The sequence below is a fragment of the Mandrillus leucophaeus genome, unplaced genomic scaffold, assembly GCF_000951045.1.
Source record: "Mandrillus leucophaeus isolate KB7577 unplaced genomic scaffold, Mleu.le_1.0 Scaffold484, whole genome shotgun sequence".
Taxonomy (NCBI): domain Eukaryota; kingdom Metazoa; phylum Chordata; class Mammalia; order Primates; family Cercopithecidae; genus Mandrillus; species Mandrillus leucophaeus.
The window spans coordinates 1,383,168-1,402,914 of record NW_012105187.1 but is presented as its reverse complement, the minus strand read 5'-3'; the positions used below and the strand labels follow the sequence as shown (position 1 = coordinate 1,402,914).

The 19,747-nt window shown below is 44.7% G+C and overlaps 1 protein-coding gene across 3 annotated transcripts in view; it reads right to left on the bottom strand.

Annotated features, from left to right (window-relative positions):
* RGL1 (ral guanine nucleotide dissociation stimulator-like 1) overlaps window positions 1-19,747 on the bottom strand; it is a 299,547-nt gene that overhangs the window by 214,794 nt on the left and 65,006 nt on the right. Inside the window, exon 2 of one of the 3 annotated variants that reach the window (XM_011995346.1) lies at window positions 15,823-15,932. The exons of the other annotated variants lie outside the window; for them this stretch is intronic. The gene's annotated coding sequence lies outside the window, so the exon portion shown is untranslated. The remainder of the gene's footprint in view (window positions 1-15,822; window positions 15,933-19,747) is intronic. 3 annotated transcript variants of the gene reach the window in all.

Here is a 19,747-nt window from a genome sequence, read left to right as displayed (position 1 = left end):
GGGCAGGGGGCACTTCCAGATTTTTTTCAAAAAGGCAATACAGCTCCTTTTAAAATCCTCCATCCCAGCCAGGTGCAGTGGCTCACACCTGTAATCCCAGTACTTCGGGAAGCCAAGGATCACCTCAGGTCAGGAGTTCGAGATCAGCCTGGCCAACATGGCGAAACCCCGTCTCTACTAAAAATACAAAAATTAGCCGGGCATTGTGGTGCGTGCCTGTGATCTCAGCTACTTAGGAGGCTGAGGCAGGAGAGTCACGTGAACCTGGGAGGTGGAAGTTGCAGTTAGCCGAGATCATGCCACTGCACTGCAGCCTGGGCAAGAGAGGGAGACTCTGTCTCAAAAAAAAAAAAAAAAATCCTCCATCCCACTGACATGCGATTATCAAAGGCAAAGGAAGGTCATGCAGGTGATAGCTATGCTGTGGTCTGTTCAATGCCAACCAATAAAAATCACCTCCTCACAGTTGATTTGCTCACCTGGGGTCTTTAATAATCTGTGGTGGCAAAATTAAGATTCCACAGGGACTTCCCAACCCTTTCCTTTTACAAGAAAGCCACAAAACATTTATTTTAGACCAGAAAACTTGATTTCCACAATTCCATTCTACTTTAGGAACTGGGATTAAGGTCTGTATGAGACTATCATTCTCGACTGTCCCTTGCTATCAGCCAAACTCTGCAACAATGAAGACATAAACTAAATTACATGACTTACTATGTTAGCTTCCTTGTCCAAAAAACAAATCATCCTAGCAAAACATCCTTAATGCCAAGCCTCCAAAACCTAAGTAGAATGTGGCCCATTGGTAATCACAAGTGAGTGAACAGAAATTGTTCACATGAATGTGTGTGCACACATGTGTACACACACTCTCTCTCTCACTCTGTCTCTCTTTTATTCATTCACTCAAGCACATATGGAGAGTTCCTAAGTCACAGGATTAAATCACCAGCAGGAGTTATTGCAGCTGAACTAAAAATGAATCGCTTACAATCTGAGGCTGCCCTTCTGGCCACTGAAGTTTCTCTCCCATTAGAGTTGACAATGGCAGGCTGTCAAGTGAATACCTCACGGCCTCCTCCCGCTGTCACAGGCCTCACACTGTAGCTTTACAAAGATAAAATAATAACCACATGCCAGTCAGCCCTTCTTAAACTAGTTCTGTGCAACATCTGTCAAGGGCCCTCCCAGGCCAGTTGCTGCCAGGAAATTACTACTGCCCAAGGAATGGCCAACAGTTCAAGCATAGCCCCTCGCTGGGTCTCTTAGTAATTATTTTTCTCATTTCCATGGTTCTTCAAATTTGGAAAATACTTTATGTTCATTTTAATTATATGATTTAGGGTACTTTGATCCTGAGAAAAACCTTGCCAAGTAAGTCTGCACTGCTACTCTAGATTTATAGATGGGAAAACTGAGAGGCTTACTCAAGACCACACAGCATTTTCCATCTGTGACTAACGATTTAGCTCTTGGGTGGATAGAGTCTTGTAACAGTATCTATTTGCTATCAGAGATGTCATCAAAAGTGTTAAGTGTGAATGTCTTCTTCTCCTCCACCCGCCCCCACACCCCATTCCCAGCATTCTGTTAACATAGTAAATCTTATGAGAAACTTAATGAGTTATGGCAACTAGGGCTAAGCTTAAGACAGTTGCTGAATCCACTGAGCACCACAGGTTCAACTGAATGTAGAGCCGACCTCTCTGGATAATTATAACAGGACATGGAATGAATTGCCCTCCAAGGCTTTCCAAGCAGACAACTAAAGGCCCCTAGACTCTCACCTTTGTACCCCATTCGACCTTACTAATCTTAAGAAGGGGTTGGAAAGACCCAGTAAGAGTGGGCTGTAGTATTTCACTCCTCTCTAGAGTGCTTCTCTGTCACCTCACCCCCGGCAACACCTCCTACATACTCATTAAGTGCAGTGGTGGGTGGGAGAGTTGGAGCGTTCCCAGAAAACTGCTCACTGAAGCTGGGAGCGACTGCAGGCTCCATGGACTGAATGTCATTGAACTGCATCCATGGACAGTTCATGAGAGAAAATGACACATGTCCTCTGGAATCTGGGTGTCTATGAACACAGAGCTTGGGCTCTGCTTCTCACTGAAGAGTTGGTTGGAACCGGTGTGCAAAAGTAGAGTGCAGAGGGTGTGCAGCAGGCTACCCTTTGCATAACGATGTGAGTTGCCCAGGATCTGAGTGCACGCTGCAAAGGGTAACCCAGCCTTGAGACACTGTGTGTGACCTGGCCTAAAAGGCCTGACTCAATAACAGGTTGTGGGGTCAACCTCCAGGAGCAGGAGCTCAGGATAAATTCGAAGAAGGGTAAAGCAGAGACATCCCAAGTGAGGGACCTCCAAAGATGCAGAAGTGCAGCTCAGGAGAGAGAAGACATAGGTAAGCATGTCACATCTGGAAAGCATCAAGGGCCAAGAGAAAGATGGCACCCAGATAAGCAAGTGACTTTTGCCCTTTTCCTTCTAGTCAAATACTTCCACTACTTCTGTGATCCTGGTGATATGGTTTGACTCTGTGTTCCCACCCAAATCTCATCTCAAATTGTACCTGGTGGGAAGTGACTGGATCATGGGGGCGGTTTCTCCCACATTGTTCTCTTGATAGTGAGGGAGTTCTCATGAGATCTGATAGTTCAAAAGTGGTAGTTTCCCCTGTGTGCTCTCTCCCTCTCCTGCCAACATGTGAAGAAGGTCCTTGCTTCCCCTTCACTTTCCACCATGATTGTAAGTTTCCTGAGGCCTCTCTAGCAATGCAGAACTATGAGTCAATTAAACCTCTTTTGTTTATTAATCACCCAGTCACAGGTAGTATCTTTATAGCAGTGTGAAAATGGACTAATACACCTGGGAAACACCTGTCAAAAAACAAGGTATGCAAAAACAGAAGAGCAAGAGGTCTGGCCTAGTCATGCCTTTCAGGAGTTCAAGTATGATAACCTTCCCCCTCACCACCAGTGCCTTTCCTGACCAGATCTCTGTCCTCACCCTCCTCCCAGTCTATACAGGGACCCAGGCACCTTCACAGGTCTTGAAGAAGTAAAGATGGTTCTCAAGTAGTAAGTTGGGGCTTAGAAAAGGGTAGGGGGAGGCAGGCAGGATGAGCTCCCACAGCACTGGTAACAGTGTGCATCTGCAGTACCGAGTGGACCACCTGCTGAGAACCATGAAGCATGAGCAACAGGCCAAGCATTGAGAAGGGTGACCATGTAGAGTGAAAGTGGCACACAGGCCTGGAGGAGAGCAAGTTGTGGTTATGCTTCAAGGAGCTCACCAATGACACGATCACCACCAACAATGGCAGGAAGCTGTTTCCAGTGCTGAACATGTCTGGCCTGGATTTAAGAGCCATGCTCTCCTTCTTGCTGGACTTCATGGAGGTCCACAGTAAGCGCTGGAAGAAAACCAGAAGTGGGCACCAGGAATGGGTGCCAGAGGGCAAGCCCGAGCTGCAGGCACTCAGCTGTGTGTCCATCCAGTCCAACTCCCCCAACTTAGGGCCCTACTGGATGAAGGTGCCCAACTCCCTCAGCAAAGTCAAGATCAACAACTAGCTACACAGATGGGGCCTGATCATGTCAAAAGAAGCACCAGCCTCGAATTCACACTGTGAGAGTGGCGTGTCCACAACACATGATCACTAGCCATTGCTTTCCGAGACCTAGTTCATAAATAACTGTGACAGCTTATCAGAATGAAGAGCTCACAGCTCAAAATTAAACACAATCCATTTGCAAAAGCTTCCCTGGATGCAAAGGAAAGAAGCAATTACAAAGATATGATGGAAGAATGCCAAGGCTGCCAGGAAGAACCCCAATCTAGGTACTCCCATTCAGTGGGTAGCTTATTCCTGGAACCAGTACCCTCTGTCCACTTACTAACTCCCATCCTCAGTTTGGAGGCCCCCCTCACTTCCTTCCACATACAGCTGTGAAAGGTACCCTGCCCTGAGGAACCAACATTCATCCTGCTACCCTAGCCCTGTGCTCACTGGAACAGTTCTCCAACACATTCTTGAAAAACTTTCCCTGAGGCCTGGAAGCTGGGCGGGAAGAGGGGCGGTGGGTGAATAACTTGTCCCTCCTCAGGCCCAGTCCCAAGGCGCAAGACCACTTGTACCAGCACAGTGCATCTGCAAGATAGCAGAAGCAGGAAGAGAGCTGGTCGGCGGAAGACAGGTACCCCCTGAAGACTGAGAGAGAGGCCATTGGGGTACCGTGTAGCAGTTACATCAGACTGAGGCACTTCCTGTTTACAGGAGACTATAAAACCCCTGTCCGGTCTCATTTGGTGCTGATGTCATTTTAGGTCTCAGCCCGTCTGCACCCAGGCACACATTAAACCAGCATGTTGCTCCACACCACCTTATGTTGTTCATTGACGTGCTCTCGGGGTTCAAATTAATACAAGAGCCTTACATCTGGTGCCGAAATCCGGAAAGGGCTCCAGCCCGCGTCCCTTGTGTCCCTCCACCCCAGAGAGCAGGCCAAAGCAACCAGACAAAGGAAGCTCCTCAGCCTCCAGCCGCCTCTCTGTGCATGCACACCAGTCACTGATCTCGCCTACTGGTAAGTTTCCCGGGAGCCCGGTTAACAGAGAAAAATCCTCACGACCTCTCTTGGTTTCTTCAGTCCAAAAATCCAGCATTGGTCCAAGAAGGCTCCGGCATGTGCCAGGCACTCACTGATCACCTGGTCTTAGGGGGATGCCTCTAAGCCTGGTTGGGGACTGCCTCTGCATCACTAGGCTGGGCAGGAGCTTGGTGATGAATTGTATCAGCATGCACCTGAGCTAGGGTCCAGATATGGTCCCGGTCTTCTGGGGTGAGGGTGGAAGAGAGGATAACACAGAGGTCAGGCCAGGTTAGCTCATAAGACTGGGTGAGGTCCTGAAACTCTCTAACAGAAAAGGTAGGGTCTTCTGGAAATGAACCGAGTCTTGTTAATTTGAGAGAGATCAGTGAGGGCGAAGGAAACATGAACAAGGCCTTGAAAAAGGCAGCGGTGACAATCGCTCCTTTTATCGTCTCCCTTCAGCCGTGCAGGATGGTCTCCTTTTCCCTGTTCTCCCGAGCCTACCCTCCGTTATGGGAAATTCCCAGTCGTCCATTCCAAAAGACAGCCCTCTAGGCTGCCTCATAAAAAATCTGCAAACCTTAGGCCTCACGCAAGATACCCGCCTTAAGCGCCTTGTCTTTTTTTGCAATTCAGTCTGGCCACAGTACAAATTACATAACGCGTCCAAATGGCCCACAAATGGAACATTTGACTTTACAATTTTAACTAATTTAAGCAATTACTGCCAACGACTGAAGAAATGGGGAGAAATTCCTATGTCCAGGCCTTTTTGCACTCAGATCACAACCTGACTTCTGCAATTCTTGCTCACCTGTTCAAATCATTCTCCTCCATTCTCACCACCCAGATCTCCTTTCTCCTCCCCACCCCACCTTTTTCCTTGTTTGATCCAGCAGACTGCTATCCACCCCTCCCAGCCCCTACCTCTCCCTCTCAATCATCTTCTTTAATCCCTAAGCCTCCTCTTTATCTTTTCAGTCACCATCTTCCCAGCCGCCATCTTCCCAGTCAGCAGTATTCACTTCTTTTTCTACACCGTCCCCTCCTCAGGACAATTCTAGTATCACCTGTATCCATTGTCCTCCTCCACCGCCCTCTCCTGAGGCTTGCAAATTCATCCCGCCACCTTACGCCCCTATCTATCCTCCACTGCCTGTTAACTCAACCTCCCGTTCCCCATTCAAACCCTCAGCAGGAACCACTTCCAGGTTCTTCCTTCTCTCCCGCCCATACTCGCTCAGGTGCCATCTTTGTCCCATGCCCCAGCCTTACTTCAGTGCCTGTGCTAGGGTGCCCACTTCGGGAAGTAGCAGGAACTAAAGGTATTGTTAGAGTTCATGCTCCCTTCCCTCTCACTGATCTCTCTCAAATTAACAAGACTCGGTTCATTGCCAGAAGACCCTACCTCTTCTATTAGAGAGTTTCAGTACCTCACCCAGTCTTATGAGCTAACCTGGCCTGACCTCTGTGTTATCCTCTCTTCCACCCTCACCCCAGAAGACTGGGACCGTATCTGGACCCTAGCTCAGGCGTATGCCGATACAATTCATCACCAAGCTCCTGCCCAGCCTAGTGACGCAGAGGCAGTCCCCAACCAGGCCCCCCACTGGGATTATCAAGACGGGGCCCTTGGATGCCACCATCAAGACCATATGATTGTGTGTCTTCTTGCACCCTTCAAAAAGGGTGCCCATAAAGCAGTCAACCATGAAAAACGTTCAGAAATCACCCACGGTCCCGACAAAAACCCAGCCCTTTTCTCTCTCATTTAACTGAAGCCATGAGAAAGTATACCAACGTAGACCCAGACAGCCCAGAAGGAACCACTATCTTAAACCTTCAGTTCATCTCCCAATCCATCCCCAGTATTCGGCGCAAGCTTCAGAAGTTCAACGACAGCCCTCAGTGAGATCTTCTTAATTTATCCTTCAAAGTCTTTATCGATCGTGATGAGGAAAGTAAAAGGCAAAAAACAGACAGAGTTTCAAATGCCTGCCTCTGCCATCAGGGGCCCTGTGGGCCCACGGGGCCACAGCTTCACACAGAAGCCTCCTAGCAATCCACCTCCACCTGGCACCTGTTTCAAGTGCGGCAATGAAGGCCACTGGTCCAGACAATGCCCAAACCCAGGTAAGCCCACCAGGCTGTGCCCCCTCTGACCCAACTGGAAGTCGGACTGTGAGCAGCCGCTATAAGGACTGCCCCCATTCCTTCCCGAGCCAGTCAAAACCTCCTACTCGGATCTCATTGGCCTTGACGCTGAAGACTGACAGTGCCCTGGAATGGACACCGCAGCAACTACCATCTCTTCATCCAAGCCAAGGGTAACCCTGATGGTGGCAGGTAGGCCAGTATGTTTTTTAATCGATACCTGGGCAACCTACTCTGCTTTACCTAATTTTTCAGGACCCACCCTGCCCTCCCAAGTCTCTGTTATGGGAATTGATGGACAAGCCTCCAAACCCCAAGCCACCCCTCCACTTTTCTGCTCCCTGCACACCTTTTCCTTCACTCACTCTTTCTTAGTCCTGCCTTCATCCCCAACTCCACTCCTGAGCAGAGATATCCTTTCAAAACTCCACACTACTCTCCACTTCCACATTCCCCATAGTACCCAACACATCAACCCAGACCCCTCCAGGGCTTCTAACTTTCTTCTACTCCTCCAACCTCCCACCTTAAAACATGCAACCTTTCCTTATCCCCCATCCATAGTTAACCCCACTGTTTGGGATACTACTTCCACACCCTCAATCACAAAACACCACACCTCTGTCCACATTACCCTTAAAGACCCCACCCAGGTGCTATCACAGAAGCAGTATCCCATCCCCCAAGCAGCTCTCATAGACCTAAAGCCTATCATTTCTCACCTCCTCACCAGTCACCTACTTTGCCCAACATACTCCCCTTTTAACACATCAATTCTACCTGTCAAAAAGCCAGATGGAACTTATTGCTTAGTCCAGGACCTCAGGCTCATTAACCAAGCTGTACTTCTAGTATGTCCAGTAGCTCCTAAACCATATACTTAACTTTCCGCAATTCCCTCCTGTTTTTCTGTTCTAGACCTACAGGATGCTGTTTTCACCATTCCTTTACACCCTGATTCCCAAAATCTCTTTGTTTTTACATGGGAAAACCCCAACACCCACCTTTCACGTCAGCTCACCTGGTGCGTACTACCTCAAGGTTTCAGAGACGGCCCCCACCTTTTTGGGCAGGCCTTTGCTTGCAACCTCTGTACCTTATCCCTAAAACTGTCCACTCTTCTTCAATATGTTGATGATCTACACCTGTGTAGACCCTCTCAAAGAGACTGCAACACCCATACTATCTTTCTTTTAAACTTCTTAGAAGAATGGGGGTATCGGGTCTCCCCTAAGAAAGCACAAATATGCACCCCTCCAGTCACCTATCTACGCCTAGCACTTATCCTGCAAACCTGAGGGCCCACAACCGACCGCATATCCCTCCTCCAGTCCCTCCCACCTCCACAAACTAAGCAAGAAATTCTCTCTTTTCTAGGACTAGCACGATATTTTAGGCTCTGGGTTCCCTCCTTCGCTCTACTTGTCAAACCGTTATACTAAGCCGCTAAAGGCCCTCTCCATGAGCCTTTAAACCCCGCACAGCCTACTACCCAACCTTTCCATCTACTCCAGAAGGCTCTCACCTCAGCCCCCGTCCTCACTCTCCCAGACCTAGACCTCACCAAACCTTTCTCCTTCTATACCGATGAACAGCGTGGAGTTGCAACAGGTGTTCTAACCCAGTCTAAGGGATCCACCCTCCAGGTTGTTGCCTACCTCTCTAAACAGCTTGAAGCCACAGTATTGGATGGCCTGCCTATCTCCAAGCATTGGCGGCAGCTGCTGTCCTCACCCTTGAAAGCTTAAAACTATCTCTTCACACCAACCTAACAGTTTATTCAACCCATAACATCAAAGACATGCTAGCTCACTGCAGTGTACTAAGTCTTATCTCTGCCCAACAGCTCCTCCAACTGTATGCTCTATTCATAGAAACTCCCCACATCACCGTGCTAACCAGCTCCTGTCTAAACCCGGCCATGCTCTTACCTGAAGCTACAACCACTCAAGACCCTACACACTCCTGTGTGAACACTGTTCAAACCTTTCTTACACCTTTTCCAAACCTAACAGACCAACACCTTCCAGATGCCTCCTTTACTTGGTTTGCAGATGGCAGCTGCTTCCTACAATGAGGACTCCAACATGCTGGCTATGCTATAGTGTCACCCCCCCACACACACTATTGAAGACAATCCGCTTCCCCTAGGAACCACCTCCCAAAAAGCTGAACTCATTGCCCTCACTCAAGCTCTCACTCTAGCAGCCAGACAACAGATCAACGTACATTCAAATTCTCACTATGCGTTCCACATAGTGCACTCACACTCGTCCATCTGGAAAGAACAGGGTTTCCTAACTGCAAAAAACACTCCTGTCATAAATGGCTCTCTCATCAACAAACTCCTTAAAGCTGCCAGGCTCCCACAGAAAGTTGCCATCATTCATTGCAGGGGCCACCAAACCCCATACAATCCTATAGCGACTGGAAATGCACTAGCAGATCAGGTAGCCAAACAAGTACCCCTACAACCTGTGCAAGGCCAGTTTCTGTCGCTGTCCTTGTTCTCTCCTCTTTACTCCTCAGAAGAAAAGGAGGACTTCTGAGCCCAAAACCTTCAAAAGCAAGGACCATGGTATGTCAAGGAAGGTCACTTTGTTCTTCCTCACTCTCAAACAATCTCTATCCCCCAAAGTCTCCACAACTTTTCCACGTTGGTTACAAACCTCTCTTACAATTTCTCCGCCCTATTCTCACTTATCCTCACCTTTCCAGCTGTGTTCGAGAAATCACCCAGTCCTACTCTATCTGCCACTCAGTGTCACCCCAGGGCTCCCTTCAGCCACTGCCTTTTCCTACCCACCAAGCCCAGGGCCAGGTACCCAGGCAATATTGGCAAGTATAGACTTCACTCACATCCCGCCCAATAAACAGCTCCGCTATCTTCTAGTCTTTGTCTGTACTTTCTCCAGGTGGGTAGAAGCATTCCCAACAACTTCAGAAGGTGGGGTCTGTGGTAAGTTTAATATATCCAATTGTTGTCTTAACATAGACGATAATGGAAAAACAGTACTAGAAATCGCTTCAAATATCAGAAAAGTAGCCCAGTCCAAACCTGGAAGGGATGGGACCCAACAAACCTTCTAGGAGGGTGGTTCTCTAATTTTAGGAGGATTTAAAATGCTGGTAGGGACAGTAATCTTCATCACTGGACTCCTCCTGCTTCTCCCCTGTATTATCCCACTAATAATAAAGGCTATTAAAAGTCTTGTTGAAACTATAGTTAACCACCAGACAATACAGATGATGCTCCTGCTGCAACATGATGAACACCAACCCGTCTCTCAAAAATACCCCCAAAATTAAGTTTTTGTTTCCAAGGTGGCCACATCATCCCCCATGTCACGCTTGAAGTAGTTATTGAGAAAGTCGTCCCTTTTTTCTTTTTCTATAACCAAATAGACAAGAATGAAAGACTTTCCCCAGGGCCTGAACGCCGGCGGAGGGGAGGTGGTGGTGAATAACTCCTCCCTTCTCAGGACCAGTCCCAAGGCGCAAGACCACTTGCACCAACAGCATGTGTCAGCAAGATAGCAGAAGCAGGAAGAGAGCTGGCCAGAAGACACGTATCCCCTGAAGACCAAGAGAGGTACTGCCAACCAGGTACTGCATAGAAGTTATATCAGATTGAGACACTTTCTGTTTACAGGAGACTATAAAACCACTGCCCCATCCTCATTTGGTGCTGATGCCCTTTTAAGCCTCAGTCTGTCTGCACCCAGGCACACATTAAAACAGTGCCTCATGTTGTTCATTGGTGCACTCTCAGGGTTCAAACCAATACAAGAGCCTTACAATTCTGACAATTCATCTGCGCGTTTACCCATGCTCCAATCCCCCGTCAGTCGGTCCAGCCTTGAATGCCTGCCCACGTCAGCATGTGCCCCATGAGTCATAACACCAATCCATCTACTAGCTCTAGGGTCCCCACTGTATAAAAGGACTGTCACAGACACAGACACGCCTGACAGACAGTACAAAGCCTCAGCCCAACCTTACGTGGTAGCCTCATAGACAGCCATGTCACCACCTTCCATGTGAATGGAAGACCTTTGTCTTGAAATATTCAATGACTTTGCAACTAGTGTTCATTTGATTGATCTACTACGTATAAAATAGAGGTCTCATGGGTCAAAGGAAGGAAATAAAGCCTTATTAACTTCATTTTAAAATAGAAGAAGAAATACATATTCTATTTATCAAAAATTTCCATCACCAACTCCCACTTTGCTGGTAATCTGCAGTGGCAGTGTTGTCCTCAGTCATATAGGTGAATTCAAGGATGGAAGCAGTGCAATACAGTTGGTCTAATTCACCATGATTCACAGAAAAAAAAAAAATTGTTCACTAGGGTCCAGAAACTTCTTGCTTGTTTCTCATATAGCATATAGATGACTTTGGCCTACCAGAATTTGTAAACTCCAATGGTCCTCCTTTAGTGAGAAAAACTTTTATTCTCTTCCTTGTTGCTCTCAAGTAATGTTCAGGTCTCTTTTGCGTCAGCTAGAGTTGACATTCCTAGAGTTTTGACAAAGTAGCCAAAGACAATAAGCAGAAAGCATTTTCTAGAAAATAAAGACATTATGCAAAAAACAATAAAATCTTATTTTATTTCATTTTTTTTCTAGATGGAGTCTTGCTCTGTCACCCAGGCTGGAGTGCAATGGTGCAATCTCAGCTCACTGCATCCTCTGCCTCCCGGGTTCAAGCAATTCTCTTGCCTCAGCCTCCTGAGTAGCTGGGATTACAGGTGCCCACTACCACGCTCGGCTAATTTTTGTATTTTTAGTGGAGATGGGGTTTCACCATGTTGGCCAGGCTACTCTCAAACTCCTGACCCTGTGATCTGCCTGTCTCGACCTCCCAAAGTGCTGGGATTACAGGTGTGAGCCACTGCACCTGGCCAATAAAATATTATTTTAAAAAAGAAAAATGGAAAAATTAAGAGCCTAACATTATTGAAGGCAGTGGAGGGTGGGGTGGGATTTTGGGTAGAATCTGTTTCCTATTTCACTTCCTACTGAATTCCATCCATTTAATAAAACTGGTTGCACAAAAGATTGAGAGAGGACTTCAAGCCTTTCTTGACAGACCATACACCTCTGTCCTACTCCACCTCTCCATCCCATCAGTCATACAATACAGGGTAGGGAAATGGAACATACTTCCTATTCTCTGTCATCAGTACCTTGAAAATGAGGGTTTAGACTAATAACCAAGGTCAGTTCCAGACCAGCTCTAAAATTAAATTACCTTAAGGCTTCAGAGAACTAAAAACCATTCTTTCATCAAATAGTTGGAAGTCCCTGGGACAGTGGATTGTTATTCTCCAAAATCAAAACCTAGGATCTATTCTACCAACAAATCTGTGTGTGATCTCAAGGGCAACAATTGATCAATCTAAGTCTCAATTTTCCCATCTGTTGCAAAAGATTCTTTAATCTTGCAGCCATAAAAAAGAACGAGTTCATGTCCTTTGCAGGGACATGGATGAAGCTGGAAGCCATCATTCTCAGCAAACTAACACAGGAACAGAAAACGAAACACCACATGTTCTCACTCATAAGTGGGAGTTGAACAATGAGAACACATGGATACAGGGAAGGGAACATCACACACTGGGGCTTGTCGGGGGCTGGGGGGGCAAGGAAAGGGAGAGTATTAGGACAAATACCTAATGTATGTGGGGCTTAAAACCTAGATGACAGGCACAGTGGCTCATGCCTGTAGTCCCAGCACTTTGGGAGGCCGAGGTGGGCAGATCACGAGGTCAGGAGTTCAAGACCAGCCCGACCAACATGGTGAAACCTCGTCTCTTCTAAAAATACAAAAATTAGCTGGGAGTGGTGGTGTGCGCCTGTAATCCCAGCTACTCAGGAGGCTGAGGCAGGAGAATCACCTGAACCCGCGAAGCAGAGGTTGCAGTGAGCCGAGATCACACCACTGCACTCCAACATGGGTGACAGAGTGAGACTCTGTGGGGAAAAAAAAAAACAAAAAAAAAAACCTAGATGACAGGTTGATAGGTGCAGCAAACCACCATGGGACATGTATACCTATGTAACAAACCTGCACATTCTGCACATTTCCCGGAACTTAAAGTAAAATTAAAAAAAGAAAAAAAAGATTATTGAAACCTGCTTTCTGTCCATTTTTCTGAGACACAGGAAGATGTCATGTGAGATCCCATATTTATGATACTATACACATGCTCCTGGAATAATACTACGAAGTTGAAATCCAGTCATTATGTTTCCCTCAGAGACTGGATCCAGCGCTACCAACTCAACAAAGCTACTATCATCATACTGCGTACTGCATACTACTGCATACTACTAACATACTGCAATTCCTTTCTTCCCATAAAACCACTCATCATAATTGAAGTGGCTAGTGGTGCAGTATGGTTTTTTGTGGGACTTAAATGGGTGGGCAATTTCCTATTACTGTCAGGTCTGAGCAGGTTGAGGGTAGGAGTGGAAAGAGGGATCAGAACTTAAAATCAGTCTGGTCACAGCCACTAGTATACTCCCATGCAATATGGGAAGGCTTGGTCTGGCAGGCAAAACACCATATCTGATATGCAATGGTCCAGTCAGCAACAGCAAAAACAAACAAAATGAGGTGTCATTGCACAACATAACATCAGAAAATTGTGAGGTAGACACTCCTAGGAAGGTCAGGAATGCGGATCATAAGCTTCAAGGAAGTCTGTCAACAGATGGTAGAACCCAGACTTCAAGCTGGAATTTGGGCTTGAAGAATGAGGAAGGGGCTGATGAAAAGGTGGGTAAACAAGAACCAAGACAGTCAAAGGCTGGTGATTTAAAAGAGAGTATAAGGGACAGCATATTAGAACAAAGTAAACATTGAAACATTCCAATCAGGGCTAAAAGGCAGGGGCAGGCCAGCAGCAGTGAAGGAAATAAATCGGAGGCAGCCTGCACATATGATCTAGTGATCTAGTGGCTCTAGCTGGGCATAGAAGGGACCCCTTGATAAAGAAAACCAGACTAGGCCTAACCTGGATATTTATTAGATTGATCAGAATCTGCAGACAATAGGATAATATGAAAATCAACGAATCTTTCACATTAAATTTCATCACTTGCTCCACTCTAAATAGACTGATTATCCAGAAAGATGAGCTCTCTAGAATGTTCCTTGGAGGACTCTGTAAGGTGGGCATAGAGATGAAGATGTAGTTAAAGTCCAAGTCTATGACCTGGAGCAATTTTGGAGCAAGCCTTGACGTAGGACTGTAGATGGGACTACAATATAGTTTCAAGGATGCTTACTCAGCCTGGACCTGTAGTATTCAAATGGTAAAAATGAATTTAAAAACATTGTTCAGGGTAAGTTACATCAACACATGTGAAGGAAACACACGGGGTAACCCCTATTACCTCCTGAGCTACTGACCCCACAATGAACGTGTTAGACGACCAGGCTGCCCTGCCTCTGAAATATTGGTACCATTGTCAGATATCACAGCTCACAGTACCCAAGACTGGGCATCCAACATATGTGATGAATAAGGCAGCTAAAATCTTTACAATTCAACTAAATGAGAGTATGGATGTTATAGCTCTTCCTATTCGCCATATTTGTACACTTTGTTCCTGTGGCCAAACCTAAGGGAGTTTATAGCCTTGAAAAACACTCGATACATACATCAAAACAGAAGACGGTATTTAAATGACTTTGAATATACCGTGAAGTAACTCATCCACAATGTGACCAAGTCTACAAATGATGAGTAGGCCATAGGAAAGCAACTGAAAATGACTTACAAGAAAAGCAATTGAAAAAAGTGTTCGAGTAGTTCCCATAAGCTTCAGAAACAGTATTAGGAGATAACAAAATGGCAGCACCATTTAAAACTATGTTGGATAATGTCACATAAAGTGTTAACTATATTAGAGTACTGTCTTTAAGTTGTAGCATTTTGAAATAATTTGTAATAATTTTGGCATGAGATCACAGATTTACTTTTTGTATCGAAGTATTTTTATGTGTTCCAAGGCAAGGCACTGGTGCAAATATTTCAGATGAGACGAAGCTTTTTGTTTTGTATTGCTGCTAAAGGTTCTCTGAAGTTCACTCAAACATAGCATGGTTGTTCTACTTTAGGTGTGGTATCAAAATATAGGAAAACAGAAATCATTTCCTGTTTCTAAAAGGGAAGGGAATTAATGCAGGAAATTCTTTACAAAGGTGACCAAGGATTTGAGTCCTAAACAGGGAAAAGTGAGTAATCCAGGGATTAGCAACAGCTGGAAGCCACTACCGCTCCTAGACCCGAGAGAGAAAAAGGAAAAAGGGGTATTACAGAACACAAGGGCTGAGCCCACCAGGGTGTGCTGGTCAATGTTTAACAAATTGGTTCTCTGTCAGTGGAAAGCCAGGATTTGGCCTATTTTAAGTCATCAATGTGATATTGATGGAGTTGGAAAAACATAAGCAAGGAGTTGAAAAAAATAAACAAAACTGTCCCTCATCAACTGGTGTGAGCTGGCTCACACACTAGGATGGAATCATTTGACAGAAGCTGTGGCCACGGCAGGAAGCTGACAGCAGCAGAGAAGGAAGGGAAAATACCGTGGCTTCTCCAAGCTGCCTCTCATCACACACTACTGCCTGCGATTGGGTCAACCCAGACAGAAAGATGCCCAAACAAGAGAAATGCAACCTGCGGGGACCAGCCCCGCTACAACTCACACAGAGTGAGAAAGGGAGAGAACTGAGATACTTGGAATCCTGCTGGTATTTTCAATATACTCAATTAGATTAACTTAGCAATGTAGGGTTGAAATGCATGAGGCCTACATTTGCAGATAAAGTATCAGCATGCAACTGAAAGTTCAAATTTGGCCTCAACATACAAAACCAATGACGGTTTTTAACCTTTGAATAAATATTTAGCAGGAGTGGGCACGGAGGTATCTGGATTGAACATCTCATGATGTTACAACATGCATTTATGAGGCATTTTGTGCAATACAAGGAAAATTTAAAATGATTAAAATTCCATTCATCACATTTCAAATTTCAAAGTAAACACTCACCATGCATTCAGTTCATTCAGGAACCATTTCTCTGTGCAAACTGTTCCAAATACTTGGCATATAGTAGTGGACAAGACGGACAAAATCTCTGCCCTTGAGGAAACTGTACACTAGTAGAAAAGCAAGACACTAAAAATAAATAAGCAAACTATGTAAAATATTAGAAAATAATAAGCACAATAGGGAGAAATAAGCAATGGAATGGGGATAGTGAGTGATTAGGGCCTTCACAATTTTTAAAAGGTTGAGAGGGAAAGGCCTCACTGATAAGGTGTCATCTAAGCAAAGACTTGAAAGAAATGAGGAGTAAGCCATAGGGGTTTGGGGCGGGAGCAGGGGAAACTGCCCCGGGTGGAAGTTGCTCAATGTATTTTAAGAACAGCAAAAAGACTGCAGCAGTCAGGAAAGAGGCACTGCAGATCACGTAGGCCATTGTAAAGGTTTCCAACTTTTACCATACATATTGTAATTGGGAGCTACTGAAGAATTTTTAGCAAAGGCCTGGATCACTCTGGCTGCTGTGTTTGAAATAGACTGTAGAGGTCCAACAATGAAAGCAGGGAGGTCAATTAGGGGGAATAGTTCAAGCTCTAGAGAATGATGTGGCTTAGGTCAGGGTGGTAGAAGTAAAGGTTGCAAGAACTGGTCAGATTCTGGATGTATTTGAAATATAGGTATAATAGGATTTGCCAAAGGATTGAATGTAAGATGTGAGAGAAAGACCAGAAGTTCAGGGATGACTAAAATTTGGGCCTTAGAGATGACAACTCCGAGTGGAATAGTTTTTGGGGAAAAGATCAGGTTTTGTTTTTGAACATGATAAGTTTGAGGTGTCAGATATTTACAAGAGGTTGCGTCAAATTGGATAGAACATTATCTTGTGTTCAGATATAGGCCTGGGCTGGAGATGTAAATTTGAGAGTTGTCAATATATAGATGGAGTTAAGGTCATGAAAATGCATCAGATGCCTAATGTTTGTGGCTTGGGCCTAGCAACCTCTGTCAACTGAGGTTATGTGAAGAAACATTAAGACAAACCCCTAAGGCACCCATTGTATGTGAAGGATTAACTTCCTTCCTATGCACCTAGAACTAGTTATTTTTCTTGGAAAAAGTTGAGAAAATGTTCTCTGAAATCATTTTTTTGTGTCCATGGTTCAGATGAGAAACCATGGTTGAAAAGGACTGCTAGGGAGTTTGAGGTAGTCAGGACAATGACGGGGGCGCAGGAAGGAAACTGAGAAGTGGCCTTTGCAATGGGAAGAAAGCCAGGAAAGCGGGAACCCTGGAGAGTAAGTGGAGTGATCAGGAGTGTCAAATGCTGCTGATGGGTCCTATGAAGTGAGAACTGAGAATTTATGGACAGATTTGGCTACAAGGAGGTCTAGGGACCTTGACAAGTACTGTTTCAGAGGATGGTAATTGGACTGGGCTTAGGAGAGAATAGGAAAAATGAATATTTTCAGGTATAGTTAGATAGTGATTCAAACTGGGTCCAAAACTACCTGTTAATCATTTCTCAAGTGTCTGATTCAATCAGATTGAAGAATATTTTCAGTAGGCTTAGCTTTTAAGAAAATTATATGTATTTTCAAGAATTTATCATAAACTTTGTTTTTTTTCCTTTTTTTCCAAGGCTCCAACTCACATCCACAAATCTAGATTTCAAATATTTGTGTTCATAAATAGCTTTGTTAATGTTACCGGTTAACTTGAAAATAAGTAGGTATTAGAAACCTAAACTTGTGAAATAAATTCATGCTAAAATAGAACTTGTAGCTTTAACATATTGAGCTTTTACTTAAGTTTCATTTGCAGAATATTTAAAAATCACTGACACAATCTAGTCATTTCTATTGTTTTAAACTTCTTTTTAAACACATTACATATATGGAGAGCTTCAACCACTTGAAAGTTGGTGGCTGACAGTATAAAATATACATTCTATAGTCCTCATGATCCACTAGTCTGTTCAAATAATTTGTGCAGATCACATAAATTCTCTGAAACCTGGTTTCCTTTTCCGTAGAACAAGAATCATAACACTGGAAGCATTCATTAAAAATGCTTTAAGAGTCTAGCAAGTACAGTCTCTCATTAGTGATAGTGACATATTAACCCTGGACTAACTAGACCAATTAGAAAATGTAAGATGTTGGCTGGCTTAGGCAGATGGCCCAGCTGACTCAGGTGAATGGAACAAGAAAGAATCTAAAATAATAGAAAGTGGAAATATAATGTGCAGAGCTCCTATCAAGGACTTTTTGGCATATTCGCTGTCAAGCCAATGCTCTCCTGGAAGCTTTTGGGGGCCACAGGCATGATGTCATATCTGAAAGGGCAGCCTCCACACATGCACTGTGTCATACACACCTTCACTTACATGGCTTCAGCTCTTCTCCACTTACATCATCCAAGAGCTTTAGTGATTGGGGCATGGATACTTGAGATTCTGTGGACTCCTTTGCTTTTCACATTCAAGACTTTCTGAAAACAGCTGTAGAAATACCAAGACCTTTGGAAAAGGCTGATCTTAGTACATTTTCAGCCAGACTGCAAGCTGAGAGAAGTGGAAATATTACCAGCCTGTTTTCCTGAAATCCCTGTCAGAGCTGCTCCAGCAATTTCTTGGCTTTCCACATGACCTCAAAACAGGACAATCTCATTTTCCAAATCCGTCTGCTTTTTTAGCTTTACTTCTAGCCTTACATTTAAATATGCAATTAAGTCAGGCACAATAGCCCCACAGTCCCAATAGTACCCAGATCTGCAAATCTGAGTTATGATGACCATAGAACACATAAATCAGATGGTAAACTCAAATCACAAATCCTCTACCCAATGGTTCAACTCCAAGAAATTCATTACCAGCAATATACTGCAACATATTTTCAGACAAGCTAAAAGACAAATGCTTTTATGTTGAAGTGATCTTCAGCAAGGGCTGTGACTAGGGTTGGCAAATGTCAAGAATTTCAGTTAATTTTATCTCATAGCTAGAGATTTCAAATCCAGAATAACCTAGAGGAAGGACTGAAAGAAAAAATGGTTACCAATGTTTAATGTAAAGAATATGGGTCAAGAACTTCAAACTAATGTTTCATTCACTCAGTCTAGTATTAGCAGATTCAGGAAGCTGTTGTAAACAAGCAGCTCTGCATAGCCCACTCCTGCCTGTGTGCAACTCCACACACTAGCCACAGCTCAACACACAGCACTCTCCTGGGGACTGCTGCATCCAAGAACTCATGCAGCCAGTCCTCTTGGAAATAAAAGTTAACCTTTCCCTTCCCAAGAGACATAAAACTCTCTCTCTGATAGTCCCTCACTCAGAGCTGTTTTCTGGGCAAATGTCCACAGCAACCCCCATTCAGAAAATCAGAAATCAGGTTGCCACGGAAATGAGAAGTTAAAGAGACAGTATTGAGAAAACAGCCATGTTGTGCCATGCCTTAGCAGCCTTTCCAAAATTTCTAGGAGACTGATTTAAATTTGGTTCAGGCCCAAGACACAAATGTATTTTTTCAAAGGGACAGAGTAATCCTGGGAAGTCCAATCCAAAGAACACTAAAGGGTCAACTTAAAGTCTCTTACAAGGGTCCTCTGATCAGTTGTGGACTGCATCCAACTTCTGGTGCCTGTCTCAATTCTAACTCAAAGCAGGTGCTCAGCTCCAGAACAACACTTTACTGCCTGACACAGGAAGGCCTACAGGTAGGGTTGAATGTCACAAGTGTATTCTGGTAAGTAGTGAGGCTTCACTTTTCATTTTATTCTGGCTCAACTGTCCACCCTCAGGATTGGAGCAGAGCTAGACCAGATTTTCATCCTCCCTTCATGTCCCTTCCACCGGTAGGCACTTGTGACCAAAAAAAAAAAAAAAAAAAAAAAAGTAATCTACAATGCCACTTCACCATGTCAGATA